This window comes from Rhineura floridana, chromosome 7 (assembly GCF_030035675.1).
Source record: "Rhineura floridana isolate rRhiFlo1 chromosome 7, rRhiFlo1.hap2, whole genome shotgun sequence".
In the NCBI taxonomy this organism is placed as follows: Eukaryota; Metazoa; Chordata; class Lepidosauria; order Squamata; family Rhineuridae; genus Rhineura; species Rhineura floridana.
In genome coordinates, this window is record NC_084486.1 from 141707737 (window position 1) to 141726347 (window position 18611).

Sequence of the window (18611 nt, forward strand, 5' to 3'; positions counted from 1 at the left end):
AGCTTCGGCTGCGTTACCACCGCTTACCACTCTGCGCCATGGAGGATGGCCAAGTGTACATTAGCACAATCCAATGTTTGTGTGTGTGTGGGTCTCAAGAGCAGTCTGGTGAGTTGAGTTTGGTGGATTTGTCAAAGTTGCGTAAAGGTTCCCCAGCCATTGGGGAAAACTGGGCACAGTTGTCATCCTTTGCTGCAAAAGGGTACAAGATTAAATGAGCCTAAAATTTTAATTGTCCTCCCATCCTGCATCAGGGTAAGGCCTTCTATATTAGCGTCAAGGCAGCAAGTTGAGCAGTGATTTCCACTGGCCTGTGCATAAAGAGATGCATTCATGCTTATCAGTCCTTCAGCTTTCATTAATACTGAAATTAATCACATAAATGAAGATACACACACATACGTTTAACACATTGCACTCTTTTGTAGATAAAAGATTCATGTATGTGTACATTTAGCATGACAATATCAAGATTTCTAGAATACATTTTATCATGTATTTTATAATGTATACATGCTTCATTTTACTATGTCTGGTTATCGGCTGGCAATAAAGCTAAAACCACTGAACTCAATAAAATACTGTTCTATACCACATGTACAATTAATGAGGGCAGAAGCCAAAGCATCATTATGAACCTCCTCCCATACATTTTGCAAAACCAGTTTACTGCAGATTCATTGTCATTGTTATGTGCCCTCAAGTCAATTATGATTTATGGCGACCCTATGAATCAGCGACCTCCAATAGCATCTCTCATGGACCATCCTGTTCAGATCTTGTAAGTTCAGGTCTGTGGCTTCCTTTATGGAATCAATCCATCTCTTGTTTGACCTTCCTCTTTTTCTACTCCCTTCTCTTTTCCCCAGCATTATTGTCTTTTCCAGTGAGTCATGTCTTCTCATTATGTGTCCAAAGTATGATAACCTCAGTTTCATCATTTTAGCTTCTAATGACAGTTCTGGTTTAATTTGTTCTAACACCCAATTATTTGTCTTTTTTGCGGTGCATGGTATCCGCAAAGCTCTCCTCCAACACCACATTTCAAAGGATTTTTCTCTTATCACTCTTTTCACTGTCCAACTTTCACATCTATACATAGCGATCGGTAATACCATGGTCTGAATGATCCCGACTTTAGTGTTCAGTGATACATCTTTGCATTTGAGGACCTTTTCTACTTCTCTCATAGCTGCCCTCCCCAGTCCTAACCTTCTTCTGATTTCTTGACTATTGCCTCCAGTTTGGTTTATGAGTGTGCCAAGGTATTGATAATTCTTGACAAGTTCAATGTCTTCATTGTCAACTTTAACGTTACATAAATCTGTCATTACTTTAGTCTTCTTGACGTTCAGCTGTAGTCCTGCTTTTGTGATTTTCTCTTTAACTTTCATCAGCATTTGTTTCAAATCATTACTTGTTTCTGCTACTAGCATGGTATCATCTGCATATCTTAAATTATTAATATTTCTTCTTCCAACTTTCACACCTCCATCATCTTGGTCCAATCCCGCTTTCCGTATGATATCTTCTGCATATAGATTAAACAAATAGGGTGATAAAATACACCTCTGTCTCACACCCTTTCCAATTGGGAACCAATCGGTTTCTCCATACTCTGTCCTTACAGTAGTCTCTTGTCCAGAGTATAGATTAAACATGAGGACAATCAGATGCTGTGGCACCCTCATTTCTTTTAAAGCATTCCATATTTTTTCATGATCAACGTAATCAAACACTTTGCTGTAATCTATAAAACACAGGGTTAAATTCCTTGGTCTGTTCCATTATCCAATGTATGTTTGCAATATGATCTCTTATACCTCTTCCCTTTCTAAATCCAGATTGGACATCTGGCATTTCTCACTCCATATATGGTAAGAGCCTTTGTTGTAGAATCTTGAGCATCACTTTACTTGCATGGGATATTAAGGTAATAGTTCGATAATTACTGCATTCCAGTGTGGTGCAGTGGTTAAGGTGTTGGACTGTGACCTGGGAGACCAGGGTTTGAATCCCCACACAGCCATGAAGCTCACTGGGTGACCTTGGGCCAGTCACTGCCTCTCAGCCTCAGAGGAAGGCAATGGTAAACCACCTCTGAATACTGCTTACCATGAAAACCCTATTCACAGGGTCGCCATAAGTTGGAATCAACTTGAAGGCAATCCATTTCTATTTTCTGGGATCCTCTTTCTTTGGAATTATGTATATTGAACGCTTCCAGTCTGTGGGCCATTGTTTAGTTTTCCACATTTCTTGACAAATGTTTGTTAAAATCTGGACAGATTCAGTCTCAGTAACTTGTAGCAACTCTGTTGGTATGCCACCTGTTCCTGGCAATTTGTTTCTTCCAAGTATTTTAAGAGCAGCTTTCACTTCACATTCTAAAATTTCTGGTTCTTTATCATATGGTTCCTCCGTGAATGAATCTGTCATCCTTGTATCTCTTTTATATAGTTCTTCAGTGTATTGCTTCCATCTTCCTTTCATTTTATCTTGGTCAGTCAGTGTAGGCTGTTGGAAAGCATGATGTTCTGTGTTTTTCCAGAAAGACAAGAAAAGACAAGTAAGGGGTTAAAACTGCAGCAATCCAAGGACGGACTGCAGCTGGCACATAAACCCAAAGTGTATAAAACCTTGGGTGAAGAAACCGCAAGGTGTGGGGGTTGTTAGTTGGAGGACAGAGACTTGTATCGTGTTAATACTTTGCCTATTGAATCAGTAAAGATTCTCTTTACAAGAACTTGCTGTAGTGTGTCTTTACTCTGGATATTCTGGGAAACAACTGGACGTTTTCTGGGCACAGGCCTCTACATTCATACGCTACACAACAGACAGTGTGTTCCCCTGTTGATTATTCAACACCCCTACTATTGGTTTGAGAGCCAGTGTTGCACAGTGGTTAGAGTGTTGGACTATGACCAGGGAGACCATGGTTCAAATCCCCCACAGCCATGAAGCTCACTGGGTGACCTTGGGCCAGTCACTGCCTCTCAGCCTCAGAGGAAGGCAATGGTAAACCACCTCTGAATACCGTTTACCATGAAAACCCTATTCATAGGGTCGCTGTAAGTTGGAATCGACTGGAAGGCAGTACATTTACATTTTACTCTTGGTTTAAATTTATTTATTTTATTTTATTTATGCAATTTATTTGTTGCCCATCTGGCTGGAGACCCAGACACTCTGAGCGACGTACAAAGTAAAGGTATATAAACATCACAACATCAAAAAAGAGCAATAAAACTAAAACAACCAGGTAAAAGCTACTAAGGTTCAATAAGGCTTCTAGCCTGTATACTCCAAAAGGTGCGTCATTTGCGAAACTGAAAGCGGCACTTCCTCTCGCTCTCAGCATCCAGCGTCCAGTGTAGTAAACAGCGAGGGGGCGGCATAAACAGGTCCCATGAAGACATAACCAACAGGAAAGTTCTCCTTAAGAAGCCAAAGGCAAAGGCACTGAGAGGCAAACGCGGCGAATACAAGGTGGAACGAACAAAGGTCGAAATGGCAGGATGGCGGGGGCCGCAGGGGCATGCCCCAATCCCAGCAGCCATCGGAAAATCACTGCAGCCAGCAGCGTCATCTCCCAAAGATAGGCCGCAGCATGAGTTCTGCCTAAAGGGCCGCAGCCCACCCCCGGCCCCGCCCTGGCAAACAAGAAATGGCAGCAGCGGCTGCAGTGTCCCAGCGTAGGTGGGAGTCTCACATTGCATCTCTGGGTCACACTGATAGCTGGCGTCCAGGTCGGGTCCGAGTCTTTCATTTCTCTAATCTTTTGGAATGGGGCACTTGTTTCATCTTTTATTATTTATTTATTTATTATTTATTTTTTACATTTATACCCCACCTTTCTTTTCATGATAGAAACCCAAGGCGGCTTACATATGGTTCCAAGCGGTCTCCCATCCAGACACTGACCAGACCTGACCCTGCTTACCTTCAGCAAGGAGCTGGCCTTATGTGCCTTCAGACCATAGCCTGAGACCCTTTTTTTTATTATCCTCTTCTCTTTCTTTACAATAGCTATTGCAATAGTTCTCTTCGTCCCTATGTACTAGTCGCTGTATTATTGCATTTAGGGTTCTAACTGTGTTTCTATCTCCTTTTGCTTTTGCTTTTTTTCTCTCTTTAACCATTTTAAGAGTTTCTTCAGTCATCCATTGAGGTCTTTCTCTCTTTTTAACTAGAGGTATTGTCTTTTTGCATTCTTCCCTGATAATGTCTCTGACTTCAATCCATAGTTCTATTGGTTCTCTATCAACTAAGTTTAAAGTCTCAAATCTGTGCCTTATTTGATCTTTAAATTCTTCTGGGATATTATTTAAATTGTCATTTTGGCATTATGATGGCTTTGTTCTTCTTCTTTAGCTTTACTGATTTTCGATATTACCAGTTCATGATCTGTACTGCAGTCTGCTCCTGGTCTTGTTTTTGAGGAAGTATGGAAATTCTCTATTTTCTGCTACCAATTATATAATCAATTTGATTCCTATATTGACCATTTGGTGATGTCTACTTCTACAGTCATCTTTTCGGCTGCTCAAAAATGTGTTTGCAAGAAACAAATTGTTGGCTTCACAGAATTCAGTAAGTCTCTCTCCTGCTTCATTTCTGTCTCCTAAGCCCCATTTCCCCACAATTTCTAGTTCTTCTCTAATCCCTACTTTTTCATTCCAGTCCCCCATGATTATCAGAACATCTTGTTTTGGTGTGTGATCAATTTCTTCCTGTGCTTCTGCATAAAATCCCTCCAATTCCTCTTCTTCTGTGTTTGCCATTGGAGTGTAGACTTGGATGATGGTTATGTTAATAGATTTCCTGTTTAATCTCATTGATATCACTCACTCAGACCTTGCCTTATAGCTCCTAATTGCTTTTGCTACATCGCTTCTCACTATTGCAGATTCATTTACATGATTTAAAAATAAGTTCCACTGAAAATTATGGGCCGAAAGGTTCTCCAGACAATCACAAAATGTGTGCTGTTTCATAATTCTCATAAGTCTCATATTTCCAGAATATTTTGCTTTGCTAAACACAACTTTGCTTAATTAGCATTTTATATGAGCTAATATGACCATATGGAGACCTCTCCTACCATAATAACTGAAAACCCATTCTCTTTCCCTTATTTCCTGTGTACAACAGTAAAAATTCATCTTCATTTGCAGCTTCTGTCCTCTGCTTGTGACTGCTAATTAATCATCCTGATTACATAACACAGAAAACAACCGTAGCATCACCATACCACAGTTGCAATGCTGGCATTTGTATAGTCATATGCATGACACAGATAGTGACCTAAAGAAAATAGTGCTTGAGTTGCTGTAATTTAGCAACTGGAGCCAAGGTATCACCTTTCAAAGTGGGCAGATTTTGTCCCTGGGGACAGACACTATTCACTGATATGTACTTTGAAGCATTAAACCAACCCATCATCATACGTGGTGTTGGTGGAGGCAGGGACGGCCCCAGGCATGCTTTGGCCCCTGGCACCCGCTTGCAAGCACACCCCACCTACCTACCAGGTGGGCAGAGGAGCAGGATGGTGGGCGGGTGAGGGGGGCAGTACGGCAGGCAAGCGAATGAGAGGGAGGGGCAAGCAGGTGGGGAGAGGGAAAGCGGGCAGAATGAGTGGGATGGTGGGCAAGTGAGCAGGGGTGGGGGAGGGAGAGCGAGTGGGGGGAGGGTGGATAAGCAGAGGGGTGGGGGGAGGGCAAGTGGGGGGAGAAGGTGAGGGCAGAGGGTGGGGGGGTGGGCACAGGGGAGAGGGAGTGAGTGGGTGGGGGCTGGCCGGCAAGTGAGTGGGCAGCTCCCTCCCTGCAATCTGCTGCAGAAGAGGAGCATTACTCCCCCACCATAACAAGGGGCCCTTGGGCCGGCAAGCAAGCGAGTGAGCAAGCAAGCAGGTGGGGATGGCGGGTGAGCAAGCTGGTGGGACAGCAGGCGGGGGAGTGAGCGGGCAGGGGGAGGGCAAACAAGGGAGCCAGCGGGGGCAGAGGGCGAGCAGGCGGGTGTGGACGGGCTGGAGAGCAGGCAGGCAGCTCCCTCCCTGCAATCCGCAGCAGGGAGCCTGCTGCAGAAGCGCTACTCCACCACCATAACAAGGGTTCCTTCAGGGGCCCCTGTGGGCCGTGGGGCCCTCAGCGAGGGCTGTGATGATCCTGTATTACTGTAAATAGGGTAAGTGCTATTTGTTTAGAAGATACATGGTAAGTGGAGTGAAAGAGGAAGGAGGAGTGAATGGGCAGTAGAATGCTGGATGATTGGCTGAATGTTTAAAATGGCTGACAGTATAAAAGGAAGAATGTCAGGTAAATCTGGGTGGATGTGAAGTGGATGTGGTGTGTGGACGTTGGTGGACGTTGGTGGACTTGAGAGGGTTGTTTTGGTGGGTTTTGAGAGGAGAGGGTGGAGTTCGGATTAATGCTAAGACCAGTACCTCAGGAATAGATGTAACCATATGCTTAAGTGCCTTTTAAAGAACTCTTGTTATCTCTGTTATATAATAAAATACTTATTTGGTTTACCAAAGGCCTGATCCTTGGCTGGGGTTTCACAGACCAGAAGGGAGGGTGAGGTAAAATACCAAGGCTGAAGGATAACAAATGGTGGCAGCGGTGAAGAGAATAACACCACAAACAGTCTGAGTAAATCAAAGGGATTGGGACAGCTTTAGCACTCAGTCACAGAGGTAACCAGATAGAGAGACTCAGGCAGAGTCTCTGGGACTACTGGTTATAGGACGTGACTGGTGGTGCTGCCTAGCAGGGGGATCTGTTGAGATCTGTGCTAGAGCGGGGAGAGAAACCATACAAAAGGACAGTCTGGACTGGTGGAGTCCCTGGTGGTGCCTAGAGACAGGCAGTAACCACGAGCAGGTAGGAACCTGACAGGGAGAGCCAGGGAAGGGCGTCACACGTGGTGGTAGCGGTGGGATATGAACCAAAGAGAGTCCCAAAGACACGTGGTGACAAAGGAGACTACGTCACAGGTGTTGGCTGTAGCAGTGAGATACGAATACTAGAGAATCCCTAACAGTGGTGTGGCAAACAGAAATAGCAAAACGAGATTATTTGTGAGAGTGACTGGCAAAGAGTGTGTGGCAAAGAGTGAGTGACCATGGCTGAATATATAAAAATGAAAAGAGAGGAGCTGGTGGAGAAGTGCATAACATTCAATTTACCTCACGAGGGTAAAGGTTAGATGAATTGAGGGTAGCACTTATAGGATTTGCAACTGCCCAGCAAAAACAACCTGTCAGGGAAGAGACCCCAGAAGGATACTCAAGCAATCCCGCTTATATAGAGTACTTGAGAGAGAAGTTAAGATGGGAGCATGAGTTGGAAACTGAGAGATTGAGAAGGGAGGCTGATGAGAAAGAAAAGCAGCGGGTCTTTGAGGCTGAGGAAAAAGATAAACAGCGAGAGTTAGAAGCTGAGAGATTGAGGATGGAAGGTGCAGAGAAGGAAAAACAGAGGGAGTTGGAATTTGAGAGAATGAGAGTGGATGCGGAATTACAGGCAGAAAAGTTAAAATTTGAAAGAGAGAAGTTTCATTCTGATGAGACAAGGAAAGACAGAGATGGAGCAAAATTAAAAATTACTCCAAAGGACTTTGCTGTCTATGAGCCTGGTCAAGATCCTCAAATTTATCTCACAACCTTTGAAAAGGCAGCTCAGTTGTGGGGGCTACCTGAAGATAAATACATGCAGTATTTATCAAACCTGATCAAAGGGGAATTGGCTGAGGTATACCAATATTTCCCCTCAGACAGCCCCGTCACCTATGCTGAGTTTAAAGAGGCAGTCTACAAAAGATTCAGACTGGGGCCTGATTATTTTAGAAAACTTTTCAGAAACTGCCAGATACAGACAGGGAGGTCTTTCGTGGAGCTAGGGGCAAAACTGATGGACATATTTGGGAAATGGCTGACAAGTGCAAAAGCTCAGTCAGTGGAAGAGGTGAAAAGCCTCATGATACTGGATCAATTATACCATCAGTTACCACCAGAAATAAGGCTCCTGGTCAAAGACCGTTCCCCTACATTGGTGCAGGAGGCCGCAGAGATGGCGGATCACTTTGCCTCCAACAGAACTGGCTGGGTGGGGAAAACATCAAGAGAGTTTAAACCCAGACCATATAGTGGTGGCAGAAAGGATGTGGTGCCACAGCGAGTGAGTCCTCCAGTAAAATCTGAAGGGCACAGGACACCCCAGAGTGGATCTGTGTACCCTAAAACAGAGGAGAAATTATGCTACAAATGTGGTAGACCGGGGCACCTACGTTTTCAATGTGAGGTTGCCAACCCCATTAGTAATCCTGCTCAGACAAGGACAGTGAAAACAGAGCCCAAGGCTTTAGAAACAGCGAAAAAGGTTCAGTTTTGCCAGATAAACTGGACAGAAGTAACAGACCTTGATTCAAGTCTGAGAGAGGAAGTGAGTGTACAAGGGGCAAATTATTGGGCATTGCTTGACACTGGTGCCGCTCAGACGTTACTGAGGCCAGATTTAATAAAATCTGAAGAAATATTACCTCAGGAAACGGTGAATATCCAAGGACTGAGGGGTCAACCAGAAAGCTTGCCTGTGGCCCTGGTGAAAATGGCGTGGAGAGGCCAAGAGGGCCGATATAAAGTAGGCATTAATGCCCAGCAACAAGAACCAGTAATACTGGGAAGAGATGTTATGGGAGCCCAAGGGAAAATATATGTGGTGACCAGACAGCAACTTGGCAGAGAAAAAGAAGCCATGTTAAGGGGGGCTGAAGCAAACAGGGTGGAAACTGTTAGCCAGCCTCAGGTCACCATAGCAACCACTAGCAGGCCTGCTGAAGGAGACAAACTGTATCAGCTGGTCTCTGGGGAAGAGACAGAGCATTTCAGAGAAGAACTGAATAAGGATACCAGTTTGAATCAAATAAAGGAGCAAGCCCTGACCCAACAGATTCCTTTCACTGACAAACTGAGGAATCAAGTTGTATGTGAGAATGGGATTTTATATAGACTGTGGATGCCTGCTGAGAGAAAGGATGAATGTGAACCAGTGAAGCAATTGATAGTACCTAGCAAATACAGAACCAGATTGCTAGAGGTAGCCCACGATGTCCCATGTGCAGGACATCTGGGAATAAAAAAGACCAAGAGGAGATTGGCTGCACACTATTATTGGCCAAACATCTCCAAAGATGTAAAACAACATTGTCTATCTTGTGGTATCTGCCAAAAGGTGGGAAAAAGTAGAGTAAAGACCAAGGCACCCTTAAAGCCCCTTCCTATAATTGGACAACCCTTTTATAGAGTGGCAATAGATTTGGTGGGCCCTTTTTCCAAACCCACAATGCATGGCAAGAAATATCTATTGGTGGTGGTGGATTTTGCCACCAGGTACCCAGATGCAGAAGCACTAAGATCTGTAGAAGCCCCTGTAGTGGCAGAGGCTTTATTAAAAATCTTTATGAGGCTGGGTTTCCCTCATGAAGTGCTGACGGATCAAGGCAGTGTATTCATGGGAGAAGTGATGCAATGTATGTGGAAATGTTGTGGTCTAAAACATCTAAAGACCACTACTTACCATCCCGCCTCTAATGGGTTAACAGAGAGATTCAATGGAGTTTTGAAGGGCATGATAAGAAGCTATGTACAAGATCACCCACAAGACTGGGATGAACGTTTGGGATGCTTCTTATTTGCATACAGAGAAGTCCCTCAAGAGTCAACAGGCTTCTCACCCTTTGAACTCATGTTCACTAGAAAAGTGAGGGGACCTTTGGAACTATTAAAAAATTCATGGGAAGGAACCCTGGGAGAGTACAAAACATCTGTAGTAGATTTTGTATTGGAATTCTGCAATAAATTAACATCAATGATGGAGGTGGTGAAAAAGAATTTGAGTCAAGCACAGCAGAAGCAAAGTTACTGGTATGACAGAACAGCCAGGGTACGTGTGTATGATGTGGGAGATATGGTTATGGCGTTCATACCCAGGAAACATGACAAATTACAGGCTAACTGGGAAGGACCATATACCATCAGAGAAAGGCTTGACACAGTGATGTATGTAATCACCACAGACCAATTAAACAAAAGCAAAGTGGTTCATGTAAATATGTTAAAGCCTTACCATACCAGGGATGCAAAGGTATTGCAAGTTACCTTATTCCCTGAGGGAAGTGGGCCTGAACTTCTGGATCTGGTACAGGAAAGCAAAGACAAAGGAGGGGTAGATGAATTGGAATGGTCAGAAGAGATTCTGAGAGTTTTGAAAAACTATGGGAATCTCTTTGGCAATAAACCTGGCCGAACCAGTATAGCCAGACATTCCATGGATACTGGAGAGCATGCCCCAGTCAGATCTGTACCGTGCTGTGTGAATGAGAAAGTTGTGAGTGAAGTAATCTGTGTAGGACATGGGGTGGGGAGTGGGAAAGTCACCCCCTTATGGAGCAAGGTAGAGGCAGTGCAATTGTGGCCTATCCCCTTGCATGAATTGACCAAGAAGAAGTGTTCTGAGCGTGTGGTATGGATGGATGAATGTCAGAAGGCTTTTGATCTGCTGAAGCAAGCCTTGTGCCAAGGACCCATATTAATAGCACCAGACTATGAGCAACCATTCATCGTGGCTACAGATGCGTCGGACCTCGCGCTGGGAGTCGTCTTGCTGCAGGAGAGAGAAGGCACCAGACATCCAGTGGCGTATCTGAGTCGCAAGCTGACGCCGAGGGAGAAAAACTATTCGTCGGTCCAAAAGGAGTGCCTAGCGGTCGTGTGGGGACTGAACAAGTTGCACCCATACGTGTGGGGACGAAGATTCACGGTAACAACGGATCATCGGGCCTTGTTATGGTTGCAGACTATGAAAAACCATAACACTATGCTGCAGAGGTGGTCCTGGGCCCTACAGGACTATCAAGTGGACTTCCAGTTCATCAAAGGCAAGGACAATGTACTGGCCGATGGACTTTCCAGGCAAGTGGCTGGGACTGCAGTGACGTGACCAGACGGAGGAACAAAGAAAGACATTTTCCCCATAGAGACTTGTTTATATTGTTAACGCGACGTATAAATCCTGGAACAGGAATAATACTCTGCCGTTGTTTTAAGGGGGGGGGGAAATGTGATGATCCTGTATTAGTGTAAATAGGGTAAGTGCTGTTTGTTTAGAAGATACATGGTAAGTGGAGTGAAAGAGGAAGGGGGAGTGAATGGGCAGTAGAATGCTGGATGATTGGCTGAATGTTTAAAATGGCTGACAGTATAAAAGGAAGAATGTCAGGTAAATCTGGGTGGATGTGAAGTGGATGTGGTGTGTGGACGTTGGTGGACGTTGGTGGACTTGAGAGGGTTGTTTTGGTGGGTTTTGAGAGGAGAGGGTGGAGTTCGGATTAATGCTAAGACCAGTACCTCAGGAATAGATGTAACCATATGCTTAAGTGCCTTTTAAAGAACTCTTGTTATCTCTGTTATATAATAAAATACTTATTTGGTTTACCAAAGGCCTGATCCTTGGCTGGGGTTTCACAGACCAGAAGGGAGGGTGAGGTAAAATACCAAGGCTGAAGGATAACAAATGGTGGCAGCGGTGAAGAGAATAACACCACAAGCAGTCTGAGTAAATCAAAGGGATTGGGACAGCTTTAGCACTCAGTCACAGAGGTAACCAGATAGAGAGACTCAGGCAGAGTCTCTGGGACTACTGGTTATAGGATGTGACTGGTGGTGCTGCCTAGCAGGGGGATCTGTTGAGATCTGTGCTAGAGCGGGGAGAGAAACCATATAAAAGGACAGTCCGGACTGGTGGAGTCCCTGGTGGTGCCTAGAGACAGGCAGTAACCACGAGCAGGTAGGAACCTGACAGGGAGAGCCAGGGAAGGGCGTCACAAGGGCCCCACCTGGCTGCCTTTTGGAGCCGGCCCTGGGTGGAGGGATGTCCATGACCCATGCAGACACCATGACACATTCCTCATGGCAACCAGAATAGCTATGCAACATCAGCAAGAAGAGATGTGTTTTCTTCAGTATACGACATTGCCTGTTGAATGCTTGGAAAGTACGCCACAACAAAAGCAAGGCAGTAGAGTAAGATGTCTGGATCTGACATAACAAACCAACAAAAAATGTGCAAAGAAAATGTTGTGGAAGGGAGACAAAGAAAAAGAATAAAAATAGCAACTCAAAAGTTTAGAAAGACCCAAACAGCAGAAATCCATACTCAGTTCCTGCAAGATTACAATATTTGCTTTAGTTAATAAATGTCTTACACATGCAGGCTGTGTTTTAAACAAACAAACAAACAAAACCTTTTAGTTCAAATAAAAGCTTATGGAAAATGCCCAAAGAGCAAGAGGAAATAACAGGTAGGGAATCAGTTCCAAAATACATTATTCATAACTTTGCCAAATCAACATTTTTTTTAAAAAAAATGCATTACAAAGGGCAACTGAAAAGACTTTTAAAGCCCACAATGAGATTAGAGCCCACTGCAAGTCCTGGAAATAAAAATGAGATTTGTTTTTTAAAAAAATCTTTTTATCGGCATTGTACTCCCCTCATCCCCTCCCTTTGTGTTTAAAAAAATATGAAATTACACCATAAAAGGAAGTGGTAAAACCTCTGGGGATCAGAGCCCTGGGAATGTCTCCATCCACCTGTTTGCACATGCTCCTTGCTCCCAAAGAGGGGCTTTCTCATTTTGCCTGCTAATCCAGCACTTGGATCTGTTTGGAAGAGAGGTTTGCCCAGTCCTTTGCTTTTGTTTTTGAAGAGAGAGAGAGAGAGAGTGAGGCTGCTTTCACACTGTACTTTATTCCATTTTTCTGATTATTTCTTACCTGCTAATTTGCGCATTCTATTTTATCTTTCACAGGACATAACAGCTAATTCCGGAAATCTAGTGGAATATAGTGTAAGTTTAGCGTTCATTTCTGTGATAAATAATTCCAGAAATAATCCATTTGCAAGCTTGGGAACCCAGAACATCATGGGAGTTTTGCACTAGCTGCAGTGGCTCACTTGACAGCCATCCCAGCATGCAATGCATTCCCACTCTTTAGACTCGCGCCTGGCGAAAATTGTACTGGTATTCTGGTTTAGGCACAGGTAGCAACTTCACCGTCCTCCTTTTCCCACGCATACCCCTGTGTCTAGACACTAACTCAAAAAAGTGAATTATGAAGGAACTACAGTCCATATGTGTGTGACAAGTGAGGGAAGAAAACAAGATGTTATTCATGCAGCAATGTGAAAGGCATTCGTGCAAAATGCCAGCATATTGGCCAAAAAAAACATGTTTTGTTAATGCAATGGGTACTACAGTGTGAAAGGAATCTTAGAAATCAGGACAGAAGTGCTACCATTTTAATCCACAAAACTGACACAATAAGCCCCATGTGTCAAAGAGAGAGAGAGAGAGAGAGTTATGCTTTGTAACAATTGTTATAAATTGATACCTTAGGATCTTCCTCTGATAAAAAACAGAGGACAATTTTCCATTTCAGAAAAGGAAACTTGAATATTGCACTATGGAGTGCTCCTGTTCAGGATTCCTGTCAACTAGCCAGCCATGCCCTCTTCCAGGATGCTCCATTCCATCCCCCATCCCATGGTTTTCCATTCTGCCATCAGTTAGCCAGAGTTCCATGCTCAGTCCTTATTGGGGCTGTTTTGGATTCCCCCCTTACAGCTCCCCCCCTTTTGGCATTTCTCCAAACCTGAGGATTTCCCCAAGTCTACTGACACTTCCTTCTTGTGTGTAGATGGTGCCATTTTAGCTATATCAAGATCCACACTCAGTGAATAGACTTCACAATGACTACATAGGATTTATGGCACAACCCAACTATTTCAGTAATAGTGCCTGGTTATCTCCATAAAATGCTTCATCCGGGTTGAATAATGCTGTTATTTAATGACCTTTGGCCCCACCCCATCTGGGCAGATTACAATAAAAACCCTCGATCCAAAATTCCCATTGAAATCAATGGGGCTGACTTATGAGTAGACATGTAAAGGATTGCACAGTCAGTTATTCACACGAAGAGTTCCATGAAGCACTCTTAGTGTGAAGGAAGGACTGTAACTCAATGGTAGAGCATTTGTTTTGCATGCTGAAACATTCAATCCCTGGCATATTCAGGCAGAGCTGGGAGAGACCTTGCTCTGAGACCCTGGAGAGCCACCAAGTCAGTGTAGACAATACTGAGCTAGATGCACCAATGGTCTGACTCGGTGTAAGGAAGGTTCCTGTGTTCCTACATCTACCCATTTTCCGCTCAATCCTCTGCATGTTTATTTGAATGTAAATCTCAGTTCCCAAGTAGGTATGTCTAGGATGCCATGGGGATCTTCTGATTTCTCGTTCACATGGAGAATGAGAAGAAGATTAATGAATTATTGGTACATCTGCTTATCTGCATCTATTTTGAGCCAATCTACCTAGACCTAACATTTGTTTTGAAGGGGAAATGTCTCGAATTTGCATGTTGGAATATGTATCTCAAAGTCAGTGTGCCATCTTTTTCAAAATCACTTTTGCAAATCTTATTTCAGGTCTTATAAACATGAGTGGGAAAGCGGTATTATGCTCATGTGCTGCTTGTGGTCCTCCTAGAGAGAAGAAAATGCTGGACTAGATAGGCCTTCAGTCTGATCCAGCAGAGCTCTTCATATGTTCTCTCTGAGTGATTTGAGGCCAGTTACCTACTTTCAGCCTAACCTAGCTCACAGGGTTGATGCAAGGACTATGCGCCATTCTGAACATCTTGGAAGAAGGATGGTATTCAAATGTTCCAAATTAACAAAGGATCCATTTTTTGAGGGGGGAAGGTTTGGTAATTGGAAGCTATTTTATTTTGGCATAACTCCATTTTTTTTCAAAAGCCAACAGAAACGAAGCTATTTTTTAAAGTATCCAGACTGATCTAATTCATCTGGGACATTATTAAGTGCGGTATTATCAAGTAGATTATGCTCTTATTACTTCAGAACACTAATTATAGCATTTGTGGTTTCATGTTAATATGATACAAGCACTGTTATTTTGAATATTACAGACGGGCACCCTGATGTCTTGGAATAAATGCTTCAGGTTCTCTCTGTTATAAAGCTGGGCTTTGGGGGGAGAGGGGGGTGGAATCTACGTGCATGCTTATTAAAATAAAGATTTTTTATTTTAAAAGGGGGAAAACATTTTATAGCTTTGCTTTTTTTACGTTTTTGACCATCTCTCTATCTTTCCATCTTTTTAGTAGCAGTACATGTAATTTGAATTTGATTGCAGTAGACCCGAATGCCAGCTACTTTGATTAAGTCTGAGTGATTAGAGGGAAAAAATCACACACTATATAAGGGTGTGCGTGATGTATGTATATTGGCTTCAAGTATATTATGTCTACTTAAATCCCAACAGCAAGAAAATCTGAGATCATAAAAATGCTTGATTGGATAGAATTTCCAATGAAATCCATGGGACTAACAACCTGAGTTTCTTGGATTTAGTTCCAAATTGTCAGTTTTAGGATTCTGCTTGCCAAACTGGTATGCTAGGAATTTCAGTTGAGTGCATCCTCTTCCTACTTCAGATGTGATTATATGAAGAACAGGATCTTTCATACAGCACTTGTAGCTAAATGTTTGATACTTGAGTACTTTGTTATATGCCTTCAAGTCGATTACGACTTATGGTGACCCTATGAATCTTTTGGATGTATTCATAGGGTTTTCATGGTAAGAGGTATTCAGAGGTGGTTTACCATTAGGTTCCTCTAAGCCTATGGCACCTGGTATTCTGAGGCGGTCTCCCATCCAAGTACTAACCAGGCCTAACCCTGCTTAGCTTCCAAGATCAGACGAGACTGGGTGTGTTCAGGGTAGTATGGCTGTAGGCACATGAGTACTAGAAGGATTTTAAAAAATCTTCCTAAAGAAAAACAATGGAATGAAGATCTCATGGACTGGTCTGTCAAAGGAAAACAAATCCCCTTTCACAGAAAAGACCAGAACTGAAATGAATTTGCTCCCCAAGCCTGTCCTTTGGAATTCTCTTGTGAATTGTGATGGTGAATATTTTCTGCATATTTTCTCCATGCTCAAATATTTGGAAAACATTTGCTGTACAACATCAGCATTGGGCATGCAATGATTTTTCAGTAACATTTAACTATATTTGACAACTGACATAAATATGAACCACCCTGTTCAGAACTTGTAAGTTCAGGTCTGTGGCTTCCTTTATGGAATCAATCCATCACTTGTTTGGCCTTCCTCTTTTTCTACTCCCTTCTGTTTTTCCCAGCATTATTATCTTTTCTAATGAATCATGTCTTCTCATTTTGTGTCCAAAGTATGATAACCACAGTTTCATCATTTTAGCTTCTAGTGATAGTTCTGGTTTAATTTGTTCCAACACCCAATTATTTGTCTTTTTCGCAGTCCATGGTATCTACAAAGCTGTTCTCCCACACCACATTTGAAATGAGTTGATTTTTCTCTTATCCGCTTTTTTCACTGTCCAACTTTCACATCCATAAATAGAAATCGGAAATACCATGGTCTGAATGATCCTGACTTTAGTGTTCAGTGATACGTCTTTGCATTTGAGGACCTTTTCTAGTTCTCTCATAGCTGCCCTCCCCAATCCTAGCCTTATTCTGATTTCTTGACTATTGTCTCCATTTTGGTTAATGACTGTGCCAAGGTATTGATAATCCTTGACAAGTTCAATGTCCTCATTGTCAACTGTAAAGTTACATAAATAGCAATCAGTACATGACAGTATCCAATAGCTGACATGCAGTGACATTCAGAATAAGACAGTATGTAATAGGTGACATGCAGCAGCAATCATTACTTACTAATACTTTATGCTAGTAGTCAGTGTTCAGTGCTATCTGACATGTAACAGTCAGTATATCACAATCTTGCAGGTGACACGAGGTAATAGTTGACATCTGACAGTGTCTCATATATCAGAAAACATTTCGCAGGCTGTAAATTCAGTTTTTTGACAATGCAACTCCTTAGGAGGAATAACCATGCAAGAATCAGACCTAAGGTCAGAGCATAAGAAGAGCCTTTCTGGATCAGATCAAAGGCCCATCCAGTCCCAGCATTCTTTCCTTCTTGGTGGCCTATGGGATGCTCACAAGCAGGACAAGAGGGCAACAGCCTGGTCATTTCCTTCTGTTGGGGGACAGAGCTGTGTGTGCCACATGGCCTATCCTACACCTCCTAAGTTAGCTTGCTGTGTTCAGGTGTGATGGGGAACACTATCTCATTGCCAGTGCTGAAGGAAGATTCAACTGCCAATCCAGATGTCTTCTGTAGGTGGAATAGGGGAGGCATCATTTTGTCCTTTCCCCCTGAGTCTGCAAAACGTCTTGAGCCCATCCTACACTGAACGGACTGGGGAGCTGAGATCCAGGAATGGTTTTATTGGCTTATTTTACACTGCCAAAGTATGGATGGAAAGTATGCACTAAAATAAAGGTTTTCAAAAGCCTTTATCAGTATTTATCCTTAAGATAATGCAGGAGTAAGTCCCTATGGAAATACAGTGGGTTATAGCCAATTAAATTCTACTCAGGGTAGACACATTGAAATTAATGGCTGGGACTAAGGTCTATTAATTTCAGTGGGTCTACTCTGAGTAGAACTTCACTGGATACATACAATCCAAAGCTACAATTTAGTCACAGCTTTGCTGAATGGCAAACAAACAACCAAATGTGTTAGTAGTTTCAATAACATTCTCATGATTTGGGTAACATGCCTGGCTGTGACTGATATTTATTGAGCCCACACTATGCTAGACATTCATCAGTTTCCACAATTTTATCAGCTCACACTGAGCTTGTATAGTTTTGCTTTTGAATTTACTGAATTTATTTTGGGGGGGGGCAGCTTTGTTTTGTTTTGTTTTATACTTGCAAGTTAATGATGGCCAGTCAGCACAAAGGGAATGAATGGAGAAGTGCATTGTGTAAAATGGTACTCCACCAGTATACTTCCACTGCAATTGTCCATAGATATAATTGCAGGGGGACTGTATCAGGGCAGGGATTGTTCATACAGTTTTGGCTAAAGAGCTGGGTCTAAGTGTGTGTGTGTAACCTGGTGGGGAAAAAAGTCTTAGCCCAGTGCCAAAAATATTATAATGTTGATGCCAGTTGGGCCTCTCAAGGGAAGGTATTCCAAAGTCAGGGTGCCACCTCAGAAAAGGCCAACCTAAAGCCTAGACTCCCCTCCTTCGTTAAGCAAAAACCAGACAATAGTTTTGTTTCTGTTGTTCTTCGAAATTGTCCCTCTAGGATTTCCTTACTCTTTTGTGTGCTTGGTTTTTAAGCCTATTGGTCTTAATTCAGAGACAGAGAACAGTGTGATCTCAGACTCCACCTAGTTGACCTTTGGAACTCACAGCTAAGTGCCTACTTTTGCACCTCTGAACCCCTGAACTCTAGATTATTCAAGGTGAAATCTTGCTGAGGTAAACTCAGTCTGGCTCACCCTGGACTCCCAGCTTTGAATGCTCTTTTTCTGTACTCCCAGCCAACTCCACCCAGCAAACCCTTGCTTTGTGCAAGGAAAATCTCTTCTTTTTGTCTTGTTT

At 43.0% G+C, this 18611-nt stretch overlaps 1 non-coding gene across 1 annotated transcript; it reads right to left on the minus strand.

Moving 5' to 3' along the window:
* Window positions 1-15771: 15771 nt before the first annotated feature.
* On the minus strand, window positions 15772-15890 carry LOC133389908 (5S ribosomal RNA). The gene has a single exon (XR_009764216.1). It is a non-coding gene; the product is annotated as a 5S ribosomal RNA (ribosomal RNA).
* Between the last annotated feature and the right edge of the window lie 2721 nt (window positions 15891-18611).